This window comes from Hypanus sabinus, chromosome 22 (assembly GCF_030144855.1).
Source record: "Hypanus sabinus isolate sHypSab1 chromosome 22, sHypSab1.hap1, whole genome shotgun sequence".
Classification (NCBI taxonomy): Eukaryota; Metazoa; Chordata; class Chondrichthyes; order Myliobatiformes; family Dasyatidae; genus Hypanus; species Hypanus sabinus.
The window spans coordinates 52698912-52718463 of NC_082727.1; positions in this window are offsets into that span (position 1 = coordinate 52698912).

Below are 19552 nucleotides of genomic sequence, written 5' to 3' on the forward strand. Positions count from 1 at the left end.
TCCACCAATCTTCGTATTATCTGCAAACTTGGCAACAAAGCCATCTATTCCATCATCTAAATCATTTATATACAGCATAAAAAGAAGTGGTCCTAACATTGTCCTCTGCGGAACACCGACTAGTTACTGGCAGCCAATCAGAAAAGCCAATCACCTTCCATTCCCACTCGCTGCCTCCTACCAATCAGACAATGCTCTGAGCACGTGGAATTATGGATGGTCAAAGTTGAAAGTAAATTTATTATGGAAGTACATATATGTCACCTTATACAACACTGAGATTCATTTTTTTGTGGGCATACTCAATAAATTCAATAACCGTAATGGGATCAATGAAAGACCACACCAACAGGGTGAACAGCTAGCGTGTAAAAGACAACAAACTGTGCAAGTACAAAGAACAAAGAGTCCTTGGAAGTGAGTCCATAGGTTGTGGGCAGAGTTCAGTGATGAGGCAAGTGAATTTGAGTGAAGTTATCCCCTTGGGTTCAAGAGCCTGATGTTCTTAACCTGGTGGTGCAAACCCTGAGGGTCCTATACCTCCTTCCTGATGGCAGCAGTGAGAAGAGAGCATGACCAAGGTGGGTGGGGTCGCTGATGACTGATGCTGCTTTCCTGCAACACCACTCCATGTAGGTGAGCTCAACTGCAGGGCGGGCTTAACCCATGATGGACTGGGCTGAATCCACTTTTTTTGTAGGATTTTCCTTTCAAGGGTATTGGTGCAGCTGGTTAATATGCTGTCGACCACACAACTATAGAAATTTTTCCAAAGTTTTAGATGTCATGCCGAATCTTCACAGATTTTTAAGTAAGTAGAGGCGCTGCCGTGCTTTTCTCATATTTGCCCATGTGCTGGGCCCAGGATGTGTTGCACACTGTAGACTGCTGTTAATGTGGCTTTGTGCAGCACTATGCGAGTGCTCCATCACCTCTGCCTTGTGGAAGTGTGCAGCTAACACTACCCCACTACTCAGTGATGACCAGATATCGGGCATCTATGATGCCATTTAACAGAAACCACCAGCTCTCATCGTGGCTACTGGGAAAACCTTTGAAGGAAATTCAGAGTCAGGGAGCTAACAGAGACTAATGGTCTTTAGCACTATTTTGGCAATCTTGGGCTGATAGTGGAGAGTTGGGGTGCAGGGAGCATTGTGAATGCCCTGGAAATCTCCGTTCACCCTTTCCGATGAGGGGTCAAACCCTCATCAGATTTCTGATAGGTTGACATTAGAAAGTGTTGGAGGAGCCAATGAATGTCAGGAGAATATTCTTAGAACATGACCGAGATGCAGCAATAAATAATTTAATTGTAAACGTTATGGTAAGAAAGACATACGAGATTCTACAGATGCTGGAAATCTTGAGTGACAGAAAAAAATTTGAAGGAACTCTGCAGATCTGGCAGCATTAATGGAGGGATAAGAACAGTTGATACTTAGGGCTAAGACTCGTAAGCAGGATTCCTGATGAAGGGTCTGGGTCCAAAAGGTTACCTGGATCCATAGATGCTGCTTGACTTGCTGAGCTCCTCCAGCATTTTGCCTGAGTTACTTAAGGTAAGGAAGGCTTTTCATACTTTGTACCTGGAATCTAATAATTACTCCTCTATCACCCACATGATTCACTCTCCTACAGTCACTGTTCTGCACTTCAGTAGATCTTAAAGAAAATAGCTTTATTTGTCCAATGTGCATCAAGGCTTGAAGAGAAATGCATTGCTTGTGTGAAATCAAATCAACAAAGGTTATACTGAGCAGCCTGCATGTGGCTCCATACTTCCAATGCCAACATAGCATGCTCGCAACTCCCTCTCCCCAATCCATATGTCTTTGAACTGTGGGAGGAAACCAGAGCACCTGGAGGAAACCCATGCAGTCGTGGGCAGAATGTACAAACTCCTTACAGACAGAGGTGGGAAACGAACCCTGCTACACTACCGCGCTGACCCTGCTTTTTATACTTTCACTGTCAATAGTATTGAATCCTTATTCATCCACACTTCACAGTTCACTCATAGTAATATTTGCTATCTTATTGTGAAAACTGTATTCTGCATACATCACACTAGATTCTCATTAAGCAAGATCAGTTCTGTGGCCAGTGATGTACATCCCTGCAGAAACCATCATGAATTGTTTTCTCATGCCTTTGTAATTTCTCTCTTTGGACCTTTCCTCACCTTTGCTAATTCCAAGTAGAAGCTGCACCCAACTCCAAAGCTTTTTCTCTCTGTTCTCCTATTCGCACTGCAAATTAATCTTTAACAAAACCCTGTGGAGCTGGAAATCTATGATATTAAAGAAAACAGAAATGACTAGAAATACTGAGCAGGTGCTGAGCTCAAACGTGATGCTCGCCAAGTTAGTTACTAACTGTGCGAAGAGAAATGGAGTCAATATTTCAGGTTGGAGACCCTTCATCAGCATTGTGGAGGAGTAGAGAGGAGCTCATTAAGCTATGAGAGAGGTCAGTTAGTGGGATTTCTCTGAAAGGATAAAACTAGGGTGATATCTCCCTTCCCTGCAGCTTAATGAGGTTCTTTTCTCTCTTTCCCAGTTCTGATGAAGAGCACTTGACCTGAAAAGTTAATTCTGTTTCTCTTCCCACCTGCTGCAGCTTGGCCTGTTGACTATTTTCAGCATTTTCTATTTTTTTTTTAATCAGAAACTGTCTTATCCCACTGGCTTTATTCCAGTTGCTGAGAATGCTGAGCTCTGTCACTTCCTTCCTTAGTTCTGCCAACTTTGCAAGTCAAAATTAGAAGTCTTTGGGCTTCCTTACGATCCATGACAAATCCATTTGAAGCTCACAAGCAGAAACTCAGGCAGAATTCATATAGGCTAAGGTGGAAGATGCATCCACACTTGGTATCTCACCGGGCAAAAGGTTGTGGGAGCAAAGGCAAGAGGCAAGGTGCCACCTTGACAGAGTACATAGTTACTTCATTCTCTGACCAAAAATTAACTTTAGAAATGAATATAAAAAGGCCTTAGCCACAAATGCTTTCTGAAGTGGTGCTGTTCCTGGAGAATCCCTGCGAATTACGGTTTACAGCTTATTCAACTTACAGCTACATCCACAGTAGACCAGAAAATTTTGAAAACACTGGTTTCGCGTAAAAACGATAGGCGTCCACACTATGCGTTTTTAAAAATATCTCTGTCCACAATGAAACAGATATTTCGGTGAATCTCCTCCTACTGCGCATGCGCAGGACACATCTACCAAAAACAGGCGACATGTTTGGTGTCAAATCTCGCCGTAAAAGTGCGTGTTTGTGCGGTTACAGACTAGAACAACTTAAACAATGGGCAGCTGTTGGCTCTCGTGCAAAAGGATTTAAAAGTAAAAAAAAACAAATACTGAAGCGTATGGAGGCAACCGACAGGGAGTTCATGGACTGTATGACCCGGCTGACGATGAACATTGAAAAACTGACCAACTCTGTTGCATTAATAAAGCACCTTGTTAAATGTGTAAAACATGTCTGCATTGGTGTTTTCTTGTATTTCCATACAATGTTACATTAGGCTGTTACACATCTATTGTCAGAGAAGCACTTGCATAAATAGGTAAACCACCTTCATACAAGCAAGGACAGAAAACAGGGCAAAGTGAGTATACTTATTTATTCAGTAAGTTATTGGTCAAAGTATTTGGTGAGTACATTTCTAACTCTTCTGGCTTCAGTCTCATTGCTGTCTGTTCTGAAATTGTTAGGTTGCGTTCAAGAAAAAAATGAAATGGCGCGCTGCAGTCTGACAGTGTTTTCAGATTTCTCCGGTTACCCCGTCCACACTGATCTGCCGAATCAGCGTTTTCAAAAATACCCGCCCTGGAAAGCGTTTCTGAAAAGCTCCAGTTTCGGGGGATGAAAATGCTGTTTTAGTGTGGACGGAGGGTAAAAACAAAGAGAAAAACTTCGGTTACGGATTTATCCGTTGTAACCTTAGTGGGTATCGTTTTAGTCCAACAAAATTTGCTCTATTTCTAGGAAGTGTGTGGTTATGAGAACTTTATTGTTATAACCTCTCTGCTCCACGTAGGCTAAAGAAAAGCTGCAATGCTACCTGAGAAAACTACACTGCTCCAAAGAGCACTATGTGAGGTCATTCTTACCATTGGCTATAATGAGTCAATCTATGGCCAAGGAAGTGATGACCCACTCCTGCTAGACTACTTAAGGTAACTTATTTGTTATTCTTTCTTACTTCTCTTCTAATATTTATGTGTTTGTATATCTGTGCACATGTAATGCTACTATGGTACTATAATTCCCTTTGGGATCAATAAAATTATCTACCTATCTACAGGTGTTCCCCCCCACCTTACAAAGGTAGAGTGTTCATATGAAACCTTTCTTAAGCTGAAATGGTGTAAAGCGAAGAACCATTAATTTATATGGGAAAAATCTTCATAAAATCAAATCTTCTTTGTAATGCAAAAACAGGTTACCAATGTTGGTCTTTAGTAAAAGCGAAGTGGTGTAAAGCGAACATTTGTAAAGCGGGGGACACCTGTTTCTCTCTAAATGCTGACTGAATCTAGGACCTGCACATTACTGACAAATTAGAAACAGAAATAAGAATAGACTCGCCCTCTATTCAATAAAATCATGAGAGATCTCCTACAACACACACAAAATGCTGGTGGAACAGAGCAGGCCAGGCAGCATCTATAAGGAGAAGCACTGTCGACGTTTCGGGCCAAGACCCTTTGTCAGGACTACAGCTTCAATTTTGAGATACATTTTGTGTCCAAAGATATCTCCTGCTAAGAGTGGTATGTTGGTTTATGAGCTTTTTGGGTTAGTTAGTTAAAAAATAGTTACCTCTAGGGAAACAATCTTTATCTCCAATTTTCCTGTCGAGGCCTCAGGTTTCTGTTGATATATGTTGCAGGATAGTGCAACAGTTATTAGAAATCACCTGTAACCTCAATCAGACTTGAGGTCTTCATCACCCAAGTCCACAGGCCACGAGGTTAAGACTTACTGTTTCTTCCTGTACATTCTTCAGCAGGGCTGTCTGTAGTGTGTTCAGAAGCAAATGTCTAGGCTCAGTCTTCTTTCTTTCTCACCTGAAGGCCCTGAAATGAATTAAAGCATGCACCCTGCTGCTGAAATATATAAAAAAATGTGAAGTAATATAGGACTAAACCAACAATTCAGACATCTATATTTAAATTCAATAAAATGCCTCATTATATCACACATGCCCATGAACATAATAGAGTAAAGAAATCCTGTAGTATTTTGAAATTACCTAGGTATCCTTTATTTACTATCCTTAAATCATTAATTGCACTTTACAATCTATTTGTCCTTGTTCTAAACATTACTTTAAATTTAACTATTGCATCTTCTATATTTGTGCAAATAAAACAGAAATAAAGTCTTATCACATTTACAAATTTGCAGTTGTCATCAAGAAGACAGTTATCATTGGGTGACTTCTAGTTTCTTCTAGTTTCCGTTTCTGGTATTGACCACTGTCAAGAATAATTCCAAGCAATCTATCAACTGTGCTATCAAAACGTAATTGAAAGCCAGAAAATTACAGATGCTTAAATTCTGAAATACTAAAACCAGAAAAAATGCTATAAATAGGTCAGCTGACATCTCTGGAGAGAGAGAGAAAAACAGAGTTAATATTTTAGGTCAGTAAACTTTCATCTGAATCTTTCATTGATGTGATGAAACAACATTGATCTGAAACATTATCTTTTGCTTCAGGTGCCATGTGAACTACTAAGTACTGCATTTTGACAATTTCTGTTTTCATTAATGTCGACAAGGTACCTTCTCACAGATTGCTGAGAGTGAAAAGCATGATTTTTAAAAAGTATTTCAGACAATTTACAGATTATGCTTTAAATTTAAAACTTCAACATAATTAAGAAATATTTTGAAATAATTTTCTGAATGAATTATTATATGCACATAGTATTAATATTTTCAGGGTGATAGAATTTACTGAGTAATAACTACAGACATAGTACCCATTTAATTCCCAGTTTCTTGGGAAACTGAGAAGTCTGAAGGTAGATAAGTCACGTGGACCAAACGATATGCAGCCCCAGGGTCTGAAAGAGCTGGCTGAAGAGACTCTGGAGGCATTCGTAATGATCTTTCAAGAATCACTAGATTCTGGTATGGTTCCGGATAACTGCAAAATTACAAATGTCACTCCACTCTTCAAGAAGGAAGAGAGGCAGATCAAGGGAAACACTAGGCCAGCTAGTCTGACCTCAGTGGTTGGGAAAATATTGGAGTCGATTATTAAGGATGAAGTCTCAGGGTACGTGGGGGCATATGATAAAATAGGCCATAGTCAGCACGGTTTCTTCAAAGGAAACTTTTGTCAGACAAATCTGTTGGAATTCTTTGAAGAAGTAACAAGCAGCATAGACAAATGAGAATCTGTGTATTTGGATTTTCAGAAGGCCTTTGACAAGATGCCACACATGAGACTGCTTAACAAGCTACATGCCCATGGTATTACAGAAAAGACTCTAGCATAGATAAAGCAGTGACTGATTGGCAGGAGGCTAAGAATGAGAATAAAGGGAGCATTTTCTGACTGGCTGCCAGTGACTAGTATGTGTTGGGACCAATTCTTTATATGTTAAATGTTAATGATTTGGATGATGGAAATGATGGTTTTGCAGATGACATGAAGATAGGTGGAGGGGCAGGTAGCTTTGAGGAAGTAGAGAGGCTACAAAAGGAGTTAGACAGATTAGGAGAATGGGCAAAGAAATGGCTGATGGAATACAGTGTCGGGAAGTATATGGTCTTGCACTTTGGTAGAAGAAATGAAAGGGTTGACTATTTTCTAAATGGAGAGAAAATACAAAAAAAACTGAGGTGCAAAGGGACTTCAGAATCCTTGTGCAGGATTCCCTAAAGGTTAATTTGCAGGTTGAGTCTGCAGTGAGGAAGGCAAATGCTGTGTTTGCATGCATTTGAAGGGGACTAGAATATAAAAGCAAGGACATAATCTTGAAACTTTACAAAACACTGGTAAGAACTCAGTAGGAGTATTGTGAGCAGCCTTGGGCCCCTTAGCTTAAAGTTTGTCCTGAAACTGGAGAGGGTTCAAAGGAGGTTCAACAAAATGATTCCAGGATTGAATGGCTTGTCATATAGGGTATTTGATGGCTCTGGGCCTGTATTCACTAGAATTCAGAAGTCTGAGGGGTGACCTCATTGAAACCTATCGAATAGTGAAAGGCCTCAGTAAAGTGGGTGTGGAGAGGATGATTCCTATGATGGGAGAGTCTAAGACCAGAGGACACAACTTCAGAATAGAGGGTCGTCCTCTTAGAACAGAGATGGAGAGGAACTTCTTCAGCCAGAGAGTGATGAATCTGTGGAATTCTTTGCCACAGGCAGCTGTGGAGGCCAAATCTGTACTTAAGGCAGAGGTTGATAGATTCTTGATTGGTCAGGGCATGAAGGCATGTGAGGAAAAGGCAGAAGATTGGGGCTGAGAGCAAAATTGGATGAGCCATGATGAAATGCTGGAGCAGACTCAATGGGCCAAATAGCCTAATACTACTCCTATATTTTATGGTCTTATGGTCTTAATGCTATTAATAGTTTAGCTTTAACATTTAAATATATTTATTTATTTAGTATTTTAATTCTCTATTATTAATACATTGTTATCAGTTTTTTAAATTTTGTTGAGATTCAGTATGGAGTGGCCCTTCTGGCCCTTCAAGCTGGGCTGCCCTGCAACTTCTGATTTCACACTAGCCTAATCATGGGGCAATTTACAATGACCAAGTAACCTACCAACTGGTACATCTTTGGACTGTGGGAGGAAACCAGAACACCCAGAGGAAACCTACGGTCACGGGGAGAACATAGAAACTCCTTACAGGCAGCAATGGGAATACTTTTTATAACACATATTTTACACACACACACATACACACACACACACACACACACACACACACACACACACACACACACACACACACACACACACACACACACACACACACACACACACACACCATTAATTCATTAATTTAATAACCAATATGACCTCAGTGACATCTTATGCAAAGAAATCACTAATTTCAGATAATTTTGAACAATGCTGCAAAGCGTCACTTTGTATGGATGGGTATTTGGAATCACTGGTGGCAGCTTCTAGGTTCTCATGCCTAGATGTGGAATATTTGAGGCTTTGCTGTCAGATTCAAAAAATAATTATGTTGAATACTAATGGTTTCACCATCATTACTGTTGTAGAAACCCCCAAGCTTATGTGTCAGCGTTTGTTCCAAAAATCCCACAGCATATTGCAAGGTTCTAATTTAATACTCTACTGGCGCAGTTTACTGGAGTAGCAATATATTTTCATGATGTGAGAATAGAATGTGACAGAAAGCAGAAACACCAATATATTTGCCACAACAGCCTGCACAGGGCTGAGGAACTCAGACACTTCATCACACTAAGTGTTTAAAATTGCTCTAACTTTACTATCATTCTCACTTGACCTAAAAATTACTATTTAGCATTTTAAAGAAACAATACATTGTACATACTTTGAGATATAATTCAAAGTCAAAGCATTGTTATTGATTTTAATGTAATTAGAGGAAAAACTATGAGAAAAATAACTTGAAACCATAAGACTTTCAGTATGAGCAGAAATAGGCCATTCAGCCCATCAAGTCTGGTTTGCCATTCAATCGTAGCTGATTTATTTTCCCTCTCAAACCCATTTTCCTACCTCCTTCCTGTGATGTTTGATGCCCTTACTAACCTTGAACCTATCAACTTCGTCATCTAATCAATGACTTTGACTCCATGGTCATCTGTGGCATTGAATTTCAAAGATTCACCAGCCTTCAACTAGTCAGGCAGAAATTTGTCCCAGCACTTTCATCTTACTTCAGATTTCCAACATTTGCAATATAAGGCCATAACATCATGCAAGCACAGAGCAGAATAATACCTTCTGGCCCATTGAATATGATTTAACATTTCATCATGGCTGATCCATTTTCCCTCTCAACCCCATTCACCTGCCTTCTCCCATAATTTTTCACACTCTGACTAATCAAGAACCTTTCAAACTCCACACTAAATAGACTCAGTGACCTACCCTTCACAGCCATCTACAGCAATGAATTCCACAGATTTACCACTCTCTAGAAAAAGAAATTCCTTCTCATCTCCATTCTAAATGGACGTCCCTCTATTCTGAGGTTATGCCCAAACTATAGGAATCATCCTCTCCACATACACTTTGTCTAGACCTTTCAATGTTCAATAGGTTTCAAGTGCGTAGTTGAAAATTCAAAGTAAATTTATTATCAAAGTACATATATGTCACTGAGATTAATTGTCTTGTGGGAATACTCAATTAATCCAATAACCATAATAGAATCAATAGAATCAATGAAAACTTTGGAATTCAACCAATGTGCAAAACACAACAAAGTGCGCAAATACAAAAAAAGAAAGAAATAATAATAATAATAAATAAATAAGCAATAAATATTAAGAACATGAGAGGAAGAGTCCTTGAAAGTGAATCCATAGGCCATGGGAACATTTCAATGATGGAACAAACAAAGTTAAGTGAAGTTATCCTGTCTGGTTCAAGAGCCTGATGGCTGAAGGGTAATAACAGTTTTTGAACCTGGTGGTGTGAATCCTGAGGTTCCTGTACCTTCGCTCCTGATGCCAGCATTAAGGACTGAGCATGACCCAGGTGGTGGGGTTACCCAATAATGGATGCTGCCCTCCTGCGACAAAGCTCTGTGCACACATGTTCAATGTTGGGGAGGGCTTTACCCATGATGGACTGGGCATCCATAACTCTTTGTAGGATTTTCCATTCAGGGGCAGCCAGTCAACACACTGTCCACCTCACATCTATAGAGGTCCATAAAAGCTTTATATGGCATACTAGATGTTCACAAACTCCTAAGGAAGCAGAGGCACTGCCGTGCTTTCTTCCTAATTGCAGTTAGGTGCTGGGCCCATTGATTGTAGTAAACTTGGCAAATTATTGCGGTTGAAGAACTTCTCTTGCATAATCCTGATGCACTGATGATGTTGTTGAGAGTCAACTTTTTCTCTCAGAGTTTGTGAAGAGTGTGTCTTCATGAGAGTGAGGAATGGGCTGCCAGTGTAAGTGATGCATACAAACTCAATTTGAACATTTAAGAGAAGTTTGGATAGGTACATGGATGACAGCAGTACAGAGGGCTATGGTCCAGGTGCAGGTCGATGGGAGTAGGCTGTTTTAATGGTTTGGCAAGGACTAGATGGGCCAAAGGGCCTGTTTCTGTGTGGTACGTCTCCATAGCTCTATAAAGATCTCAAGGAATCTGAAGTAAAGTGGTGAGATGGCAAATATTGCACGAGGAAGGGTCAGGAACTGATTATAGAGAGGTGACAGTCAAACAATTGCGTAAAGGTGCATGGAACGGCGGTTTGTAACTGGAATGGATATTGATTATGTCTTCTCATTACAACGGTCTACATGCTCAGATTAAGAAAAGGGTTTGTTGAGTGGGCGAGACATGCCTTCTCTCAGGAAACAAATAAAATCTGTCTACTTTGGTGCCACCTTTCTTTCTGACGTGTCCCTGTTTTCATTGCCTGTGGAAACCTTTTCAACACTTGTGCTTGTATATTTCTTGATACTGAGCAGGATGAAACAATATCAAGATCTCCTCAGAATCATGCTTTCAAGCACAGGATTACATCTGCACTTATTGTCTATATTTCTGGATATCATGATATTTTTTTGGCTTCTTTCAAGGTACCAAAAATCTTCAGGAATAAATGAGTAGCCAGTGTGAATTAACAACATTTTTGAATGAAAAACAGATAGAAGTTTGTTCACAATTTATTCTATTTCTTATTTGATTTACCTTAATTTTGTACAGGTAACTTTTCATCTTTTGCCTTGAGTCTGATACTTTGTACATAATCCTTTCAAAATTCTTTTCCCTCAAATGTGCGGCCAAGATGGAGCTGTGCTTCAACACATAACTATAATTTTGATGATATAAATCTTACAGTTTCCTCCTAAATTGACTCCAATACTGACATTAGTTTAAAGCACTTCCTTTCCCCGGAGCCCCATCTCATCTCTCTTCTACAGTTGTACAATTGTTATCAAAGGAACTCTTGTTTAGGTTTTCTAAAGCACCACATGGTTCAGAAATACATTATCCAAGCCTTTTAATTTATTGCCATTATGAACACTGATGTGGTTCTTCAGGCTACATTTGCTTCTGTCATATTAATTTGTTTGTAAAATATTATTTGCCGTTCCTAGGATAGCTATATTTTTTGCATGAAATTCCACAAAACAAAGAATCCACTGTTCTATTTTGATTCCAATCTAAAAATTCACTGCTTACCCCTTGTTCTCTAAAAGATGCATTATGATTTTTATCTTTGATCAGGAAAGACCCAATATTAAGAATTGATCCTAACTTAATAACTGACTATGGTATCCTCAGGCAAGGCAAGCAGCATTATGGTAGACTTTGTTCCTGATGGCTTACCAGTTTCAGAAGACAGTACTCGGAGAATACAATAAAGCCAGAACCTAGCTGCTTGCTTATTCTGACAGATAGTATGTATAACCTCAGGGCAAGGATTAAAATGTTATTGAAAGTACCTTTCTTGCTTCCGATAGTCATTCATCCTCTGCTCCCTGTTTGCTAGGTGTGAATAAGCAAGATTAAAGTGAAGTTGAATCTGTTTTCCACGCACAATTTTTCAATCCTTTATTTATATTACTCAGCCTGTTGAATGGTAGGCAGTGTCCCATCACCATCAGCAATTGTTCATAGTTGAGTATGATTCTTCTCCTGGTGGTTGATCTGGTCACTAGTGGGTCTTGAGATGACTGAAGAGGCCGTGATCCTCAAGTCCTACTGCAGTGCTGGCAGGGTAGGTCATTGAAGTGGTGGTGGATGTAGCTGGTCGGGCCTTTCCCAATCGCTCCTTACGTTGAAGCCCGCTTAGTCTCAACAGTATGATGGAGGTGTTCGTTGAGCTGGGCAGTTCTCTCATAAACAATCCTTTTCCAGCTTTTCCTATCTTGTGCTAATTTCTCCCATCCACTCAGGTTGATGAGGCACGTCCTCAGGTGGATCTTGATATTGTCCTTGAACCCCTTTTTCTTCCCTCCAAGAGTGCACCTTGCACCCTTGAGTTGGCCAAACAGGAGCTGTTTAAGGAGGCAAAAGTCAGACATATTGATGAGGTGGCCAACCCATCACAATTGGTGTTGAGTCAAGATTGTAGCTGTGGAGTTAATGTTAATGTTGGAGCTTTTCCAGGATGTTGGAGTTAGTATGCCTGTTTTTCCAGCTAATTCTCAAAATGTTTCAGAGGCATCTGGGAAAATTTTCTAGGGATTTTATGTTCCTGCTGTATGTTGCCCATTTCTCTGCTCCATATAGCAAGGAGGGGAGACTATAGCTTTATAGACTAGAAACTTAGTGTTCGTCTTGATATTTTCAAAAACTCTCTTTCTCAGCCTGACAAAAGCTCCACTCACACGGCCTATTCTGCGCTTTATTTCAAAGTCGATGTTGGCTCTTGAAAGCAGAAAGCAGCCAAGATATGGGATATGATCAGTGTTCTCAAGAAGGATGTTGTCACCATAGATGGTTGAAGGTTTAGGAACTTGATCTGGAGCAGGTTGGTGCAGGACTTCGTTTTTCTTGATGTTTGGATCAAGTCCCAGGAGCTTTGGCAAAAGCATCCATTATGCACTGCAGATCCTCCTCAGAGTGAGCTATGATGGCTTTGTCATCTGCATATTGGAGCTCCATGATGGAAGTAGTTGATACTTTGCTCTTTGCCTTGAACCTGTTAAGGTCAAAGAATCCACCATCTGTCCTATAGAGAATCTGGACTCCTTGTGGGAGAACTTGGCCTGTGAGGTGATGAATGGTTGCAATGAAAATGGCAAGCAGAGTTGGAACAAAGATGCACCCCTGTTCAACCCTGGTCTCAACCTTAAAAGGTGCTGTTCAGAGCCGCTGTTGCTGATGACTGTCGCACTCATATCATTGTGTAAGAACTGCAAGATCTTGAGGTATTTCTCCAGGCACCCAATTTTGGACAGCATCTGCTAAAGGGCAGGATGATTTACAGAGTCATATGCTTTTGTAAGGTCTATGAAGGCCATATAAAATGGGATATTATGTTCCTGTGCTTTCTCCTGCAATTGACGTGCTGTAGAAATCATGTCAGATGCCCCTCTGGCTGGATGGAAGGCACACCAAGACTCAGCATGTCTTCATCTAGAGGTGAAAGCCAGTCACATAAAATTTGGGTGAGAATCTTTCCTGTTGAAGAGAGGAAAGAGATGCCTCTATAATTTCTGCAGTCAGCTTTGTCACCCTTTCTGAAGAATGTGACAATTAGGGCATCCCTGAATTCTGCTGGAATCTTCTCCTGGTTCCAGATCTTGACAAGCAGATCATGAATATGATTTAAAAGTTCTGTGCCACCTTCCTTGAGGATATCTGCTGGAATTCCGTCAGGCCCAGTGACTTTGTTGTTCCTCAAATTCTTGCAATCCATTTGCACCTTTTTGATACTAGGAGGCTTACTCATGTCCTTCTTCATGGGTTATTGTGGGAGCAGGTTGATGACTTTAATGTCAACATTGGAGTTAAGATTAAGTAGCTCCTGGAGGTGTTCCTTCCATCAAGAATTGATGGCATCATTGTCTCTTAGCAGCCTTTATTCATCTTTGGAGTGAAGGAGGTTTAGGTTACGATGGCTTGGGCCATTTACTACCTTAGTGGCAATATAGAAACACTGATATCACCAGAGTCAGCAAGCTGCTGTATTTCTAGGGCTCTCTCAGACCACCAATGATTCTTTATTTCCCTTACTCTATGCTGGACTACGGCCTTAGCTTTGGAGTGGGCTTATCTTTTTGTCTTGCAGTTGATGTCCTTCTACCAGACACAGAGATCTTTCCCTTTGTTTTTGATTAGCTCTTCTATTTCATTGTCGCTTTCAAACCAATTTTTGTTTTTCCTGGTCTTGTATCCAGTGATGTTTTTACAAGTATCAAGGATGATGGTCTTCAGTGTGGTCCAGTATGCTTCAACATCCTCCAGATACTGCTTTGGGAGTCTTTCAGAAAGGGCAGCCTGGAGATGTTGTACCTTTGCTGTGTCTTGTAGGCTCTTGATGTCGACATTTAATTAGATTGCATTCCAGCTCTGCCAGCTTCATTACCATCATGGTAAATGGAATCACAATTGAGCAATATTGCACGATTATCTATCTTAATTAGATCTCTCTTTTCTTATTTATGGTCCTATTGGGCAAGACCACAAAATATCAGCAATTGTTGGGATCTGCAGACCAACATGAACTGGAGCTGGAAGCTGGAGCAGGTTGAATAAGGTTGAGGAACTCTGGTTGAAAACCATTAATATTGAGTGGACATATTTTTAGTGTGTTCTTCACCTACAAGTTGGTCTGCTTGAGATACATCTCTTATCTGGTAGGAAATACACAAGAAGAAGCAATGGCCCATGTGAGGTTCCATAGCTTGTGGTCAAACTCTCAAGGAATCTGAAGCAAGATTAAGAGATGGCAAATTTCACAGGATGGAGGGACAGAAACTGATTGCACAGGGGTGATGGTCAAACAATTGGGTAAAGGTGTACGGAATGGTGAATGACAGATGGCTGGTAACTGGTGTGGATATTGATTATAGTCAGCGCATTACAATGGTCCCAATTGCTCAGATTAGGATAAGGACTTGTTGGGTGGGCGAGATACAGCTTCTCGCAGGAAACAACCCAGGAAAGGCACTAACCTCTCTAACAAAGTAGCCTTGGATTATTTAGCTCACCAGTGTCCAAATTTCTAGAAGACACAGTCATTCAGTTTGGAAAGCTGGAAAAGAGGAAATCTGAAATATTCAGCTTATTAATTATTACAATGAATGATTTTCCTCCTGACATCAGGATAGGATGTTTGTACCTGTCATCTGCCTGCCTCACCATTGAATCACCCTCTCCACTGACTCACCTCTGTGCCATTTAGAACACAAGACCATAAGATATAGGAGCAGAATTAGGCCATTTGGCCCATCGAATCTGCTCCAACTTTTCATCATGGCTGATTCACTTTCCCTCTCAGCCTCAATCTCCTGCCTTCTCCCCGTATCCCTTCATGTCCTGAACAATCAAGAATCTATCAAACTCTACCTTAAATATACATAAAGACTTGATCTCCGTAGCTGCCTGTGGCAAAGAATTCCACAGATTTACCACTCTCTGACTAAAGAAATTCCTCCTCATCTCCATTCTAAAAGGACACCACTCAACTCTGAAGTCTGTGTGCTCTGGTATTAGACTCTGCCACCACAGGAAACATCCTCTCCACATCCACTCTGTCAAGGCCTTTTACCATTTGATAGGTTTCAATGAGGTCACTGCTCATACTTCTGAATTCTAGTGAATGCAGGCCAGGGCCATGAAACACTCTTCATATGACAAGCCAATCAATTCTGGAATCATTTAAGTGAGCCTCCAGTTGAAATAGGAAGGAAGTTAAAGCAGGTTGAGGTTATTAGTGACATATTGGTATTTCAACATTGGTATTTCAACACTATCACCACCATTGCAACCAGATAAGGAATTAATTGTTGCCTCCAAGAGGACCACAACTTTGACATGGTTTGCAGGATTGTGTGCCTCAGAACCCAGGAGAGCTATATTGACTGGCAAAGCTTCATGCTTTGGCTCTTGGTAGCATCACCCATCCTAATCAGGTCAAAGGGTAGAGGCTAGACTAAGAGTGGTCCACCAGGTTTGGGGGTTCAGCTCAGGATTAGCAACCCTGACCAGTAAAACAAAATTGATATGGAAACGGAAATGAAGAATCTTTCTACTGCATGTGATTAGTATTCAAGAGTCTCCAACCTGGACTTGCATGACTGACAGTAGTGAAAACCGAGAGGAAGCTACTGACATGATGAAGGAAGTCCTGTACTCCATCAGAGATGGAGGACCTTCATTGCTGCCCTAAATGCCAGAGGTGTAACAGGCAATAAGTAAGTAAAGGAGTTGATTATAAAGGAACAGGTGTTGACTCCATTCCTGTCCAAATTGTAGAGATGTAAGGACATCTTCTTCCAACCTACCACTAGGACTGATCTGGAGGCCAGAGTGGGGAAGATTAACTTCAGCTGGACCACACCTGCCAGAAACTGGTGGACATTCAGAAGCCCAATGCTTTTGGCAAGCTTTCTTACACTTTACTTTTTCAAAGAGCTTAACCACAATGGCCCAATTGTCTTACCAGTGTGATAGTTCTCAGTAGTGCATCTGAGCAGCCTGAATTTTGACAAATGCTCGGATAATTATGTCTACCAGATTTCTGGGGTGAGGGAAGGATCAGCTTGGTTTAGGTAATGAATCTAATTAATTTGGGAATTAAAATGTCTTTGAGACTTGATATAAGAACATATTGTTTGCCCAAGCCCCATGCTTGGAACAATTCCTTCTTATGACAGAGTAAAGATCGTCAATTCTGTTAACTTACATCAGCAACCTTGTTATTGCTTTGCTAACTCTCTGATGCTCATGTTGGATTAATTTGGCCAGTGTGAGGGTGAGGAGGAGGTGATGTTAATGTACCTGACTAGATATGAATGGAGGGGAAGTTTCTGGAAATGAAATTGTCAATTTAGGAGGTTTGTGGGTTGAAAGTACATAATTTGTGGCTAATATATTATGTTTGATGTGAGAAATCTTCAGCTGATGACTGCACTTTTTCCCAAAGGGACACGGAGCCTTGTGTTTGTATTACATAAACTGGCAACGTTTCTCCAAAGTTCAAATGCGTGAATGGTTTGCCTGGATAGTTTGAGCAACTTTGCAAGTAAGCTTACAGTAAGGAATTCCAGAGGTGTGGTTCTGTGGTGTCTAGGCAAACCAAAAAGTCTGAAATTTGAGTTGCTATTTTTCAAAAATGTCTCTGAACACCCTTCTCTATGACGTAAAGAAAATAATAATTGAATATTGAGCTTAATCCTCATTTTGTCACCTGGAAGAAGGGAAGCAATTTACAACTGCTAAAATAAAATAGAAGGAATCCAGAAGATGAAAAGCAAGAAACCCCTTTGTATGTTATGCCGGCTCATTTAACTTCTAACTGCCTTTGATGGAAAACTCCTGTCATCCACCGTGATACAGCAAGATGTCTGAGTTACGAAACTCAGAACTACAAGTTGCTGTTGTGCAAGTTCCCTCATACTTTCTGCTGAAAGCCATTTTTCCAATTCCTATACTTCACTCTGTGAATGAGCTGCTGCCATTGAGGTGTGTCTGACCTCAACTGCGCTAGAGGTTATCACCTAATGAAAAGGGAATGATTATTAAATGGTGATATAGCTTTCTTCACACTCTCTGTCTCCTAAAAAGGGAGGAAAGTTACAGGTAGCTCCCAACTTGAACCCTTTAGGCAGATTTTAGACATTAATCAGAGAGGTGAGTTGGCCTAAAAGTGGAGTCCTGGGCAAATTTCACTCATGTGCGTCATTAACATCCTTGTGACTGAGGTTTTGTTAAGTAATGACAGAGGGCTGGAATGAAATCTTGCACTGTGGGCGTTTATTTATTTATTGACATCTGCATGGAATTGGCCCTTCTGGCCCCTTGTGTCATGCTTTCCTGCAATCCCCTGATTTAATCCTCGCCTAATAATGGGACAATTTACAGTGACCAATTAACTTACCACTCGGTGGCAAGAGACCAAAGCACCCTCAGGAAACCTACACAGTCACTGAGAGAATGTACCAACTCCTTACAGACAGGGGTGGGAATTAGATCCAGGTGGCCTGTACCGTAACGCATTGTGCTAACCACTACACTACCATGCCGTAACTTGTTCAGTGGCATGATTGGGTTCTGCCGGCATCTCATACCCTAAAAGTGGCTGGGAGATGGAATCTACATTGGTGGTGACCAGGCTTTGCTTGGGGGCCTGAAAAAGAATCACTCAAGCTTTCCTGGTTTCACAAGAACTGAAAATCGCATCTTTTTTTTTGTGTCTGTACAATGGGTCCTGCATTGCCTTTTGCTACAGGTTTCCTCACTCAGGCCTCAACTAAAGTTGTAATGGAAGCTACTGATGTTATTAGGACCTGATTCAGTTATGTAAAGTACCCAGAATGCTGCAGGCAAGTACTCTTAGTGACTGCTAAAGAGAAAGTTAATATCTTGGACGTTGAATCTTGGAAACTTTCTGTTAGGGTGAGTAGGCAGCACGAGTTCAACTGTGATCATTAATGAGTCGTGGTCTGCTTATGTTTAAGCTTGTGTTTTTATACAGTACTGTGCAAAAGTCTTAGGCAGATATATGCAGCTAGGGTATCTGAGACCTTTACACAGAACTGTATATTGGTTAAAATAAGAAGGTGGTTGGTAAAAAGAAATAAGTGTACTTAACTTTGGATTAGTGATGCACCATCAATAACTCACTCTGAGACGTAAAGGCGAGATATCGGCTTTTATTGACTGGAAGAAGGAACAAGCAGTGGTTGACCACCATACTACATCCTGGAGACTGAGCGGCCAGGCTCAGACCTCAATCGCCTTTATACCGGGGTCTGTGGGAGGAGCCACAGGAGCAGTCAGCAGGGGGCGTGTCCAGACAGGTATATGTAGTTCACCACAATTAGCTCGGTCATATTCAGTGTTATTTTGTAACTGGAAAGACGAAATATACTGTATGTGCAATATGTTTCAAACATGCACAAAATGTACCTTGTAACTTACAGCGTTCACATTCCACCCTTCCTATTGTAGAAGATAGTTGCTGGTTTTAATTACACTGCTGGTTGAATAAAGGTCACAGATAATTTGTTGGTAATAAAGATTAGAATTTCAGAGAATGGTCTACCCCAGTACTTCCACAGATGCCTACCTTGAGGTTAATCAATTTATTAAATGCATGTATATTAGTCCACACAGATAAACATCAAAGGATGCAGTGCCTTCAGTTCAAACTTACGAAACTAATTCTGTTCATTAATATTCTTTAAAATAGGAAATGATCAAAAAGCTTTTAAAATGTGACAGCTTTTCATCACTAACATACTGCTGGCTTGCAGGTGTGTAGTTACTTGACCCTTCTAAACAGATGTTAATAGTAGAACAGATGTTAATGGTATGCCTGCTCTTTTGGTTCCTCCTTACAACTAATTGATTTACTCATTCTGGTCACCATTAAATCATTCATTCTCTCCTTGCAACTAAAGAATTTTCTCACTCTGGTCACAATTATTGAATATTGGATGGGGGTTAAAGAGTTCAGAAGATATATTTTAGAATTGCCTTTGAATACTAGCATTGTTCAGTTCACACATGCCACTGACATTAGTATTATCCATTCATCTTGTTATTCACTACAAGTGTTTAGCCAACCATTATTAGCCCGGTTACTACATTAGCTCCTGCACGTGATCTATGCTAGAACTGATAGAATTGGGACTTAATGAAA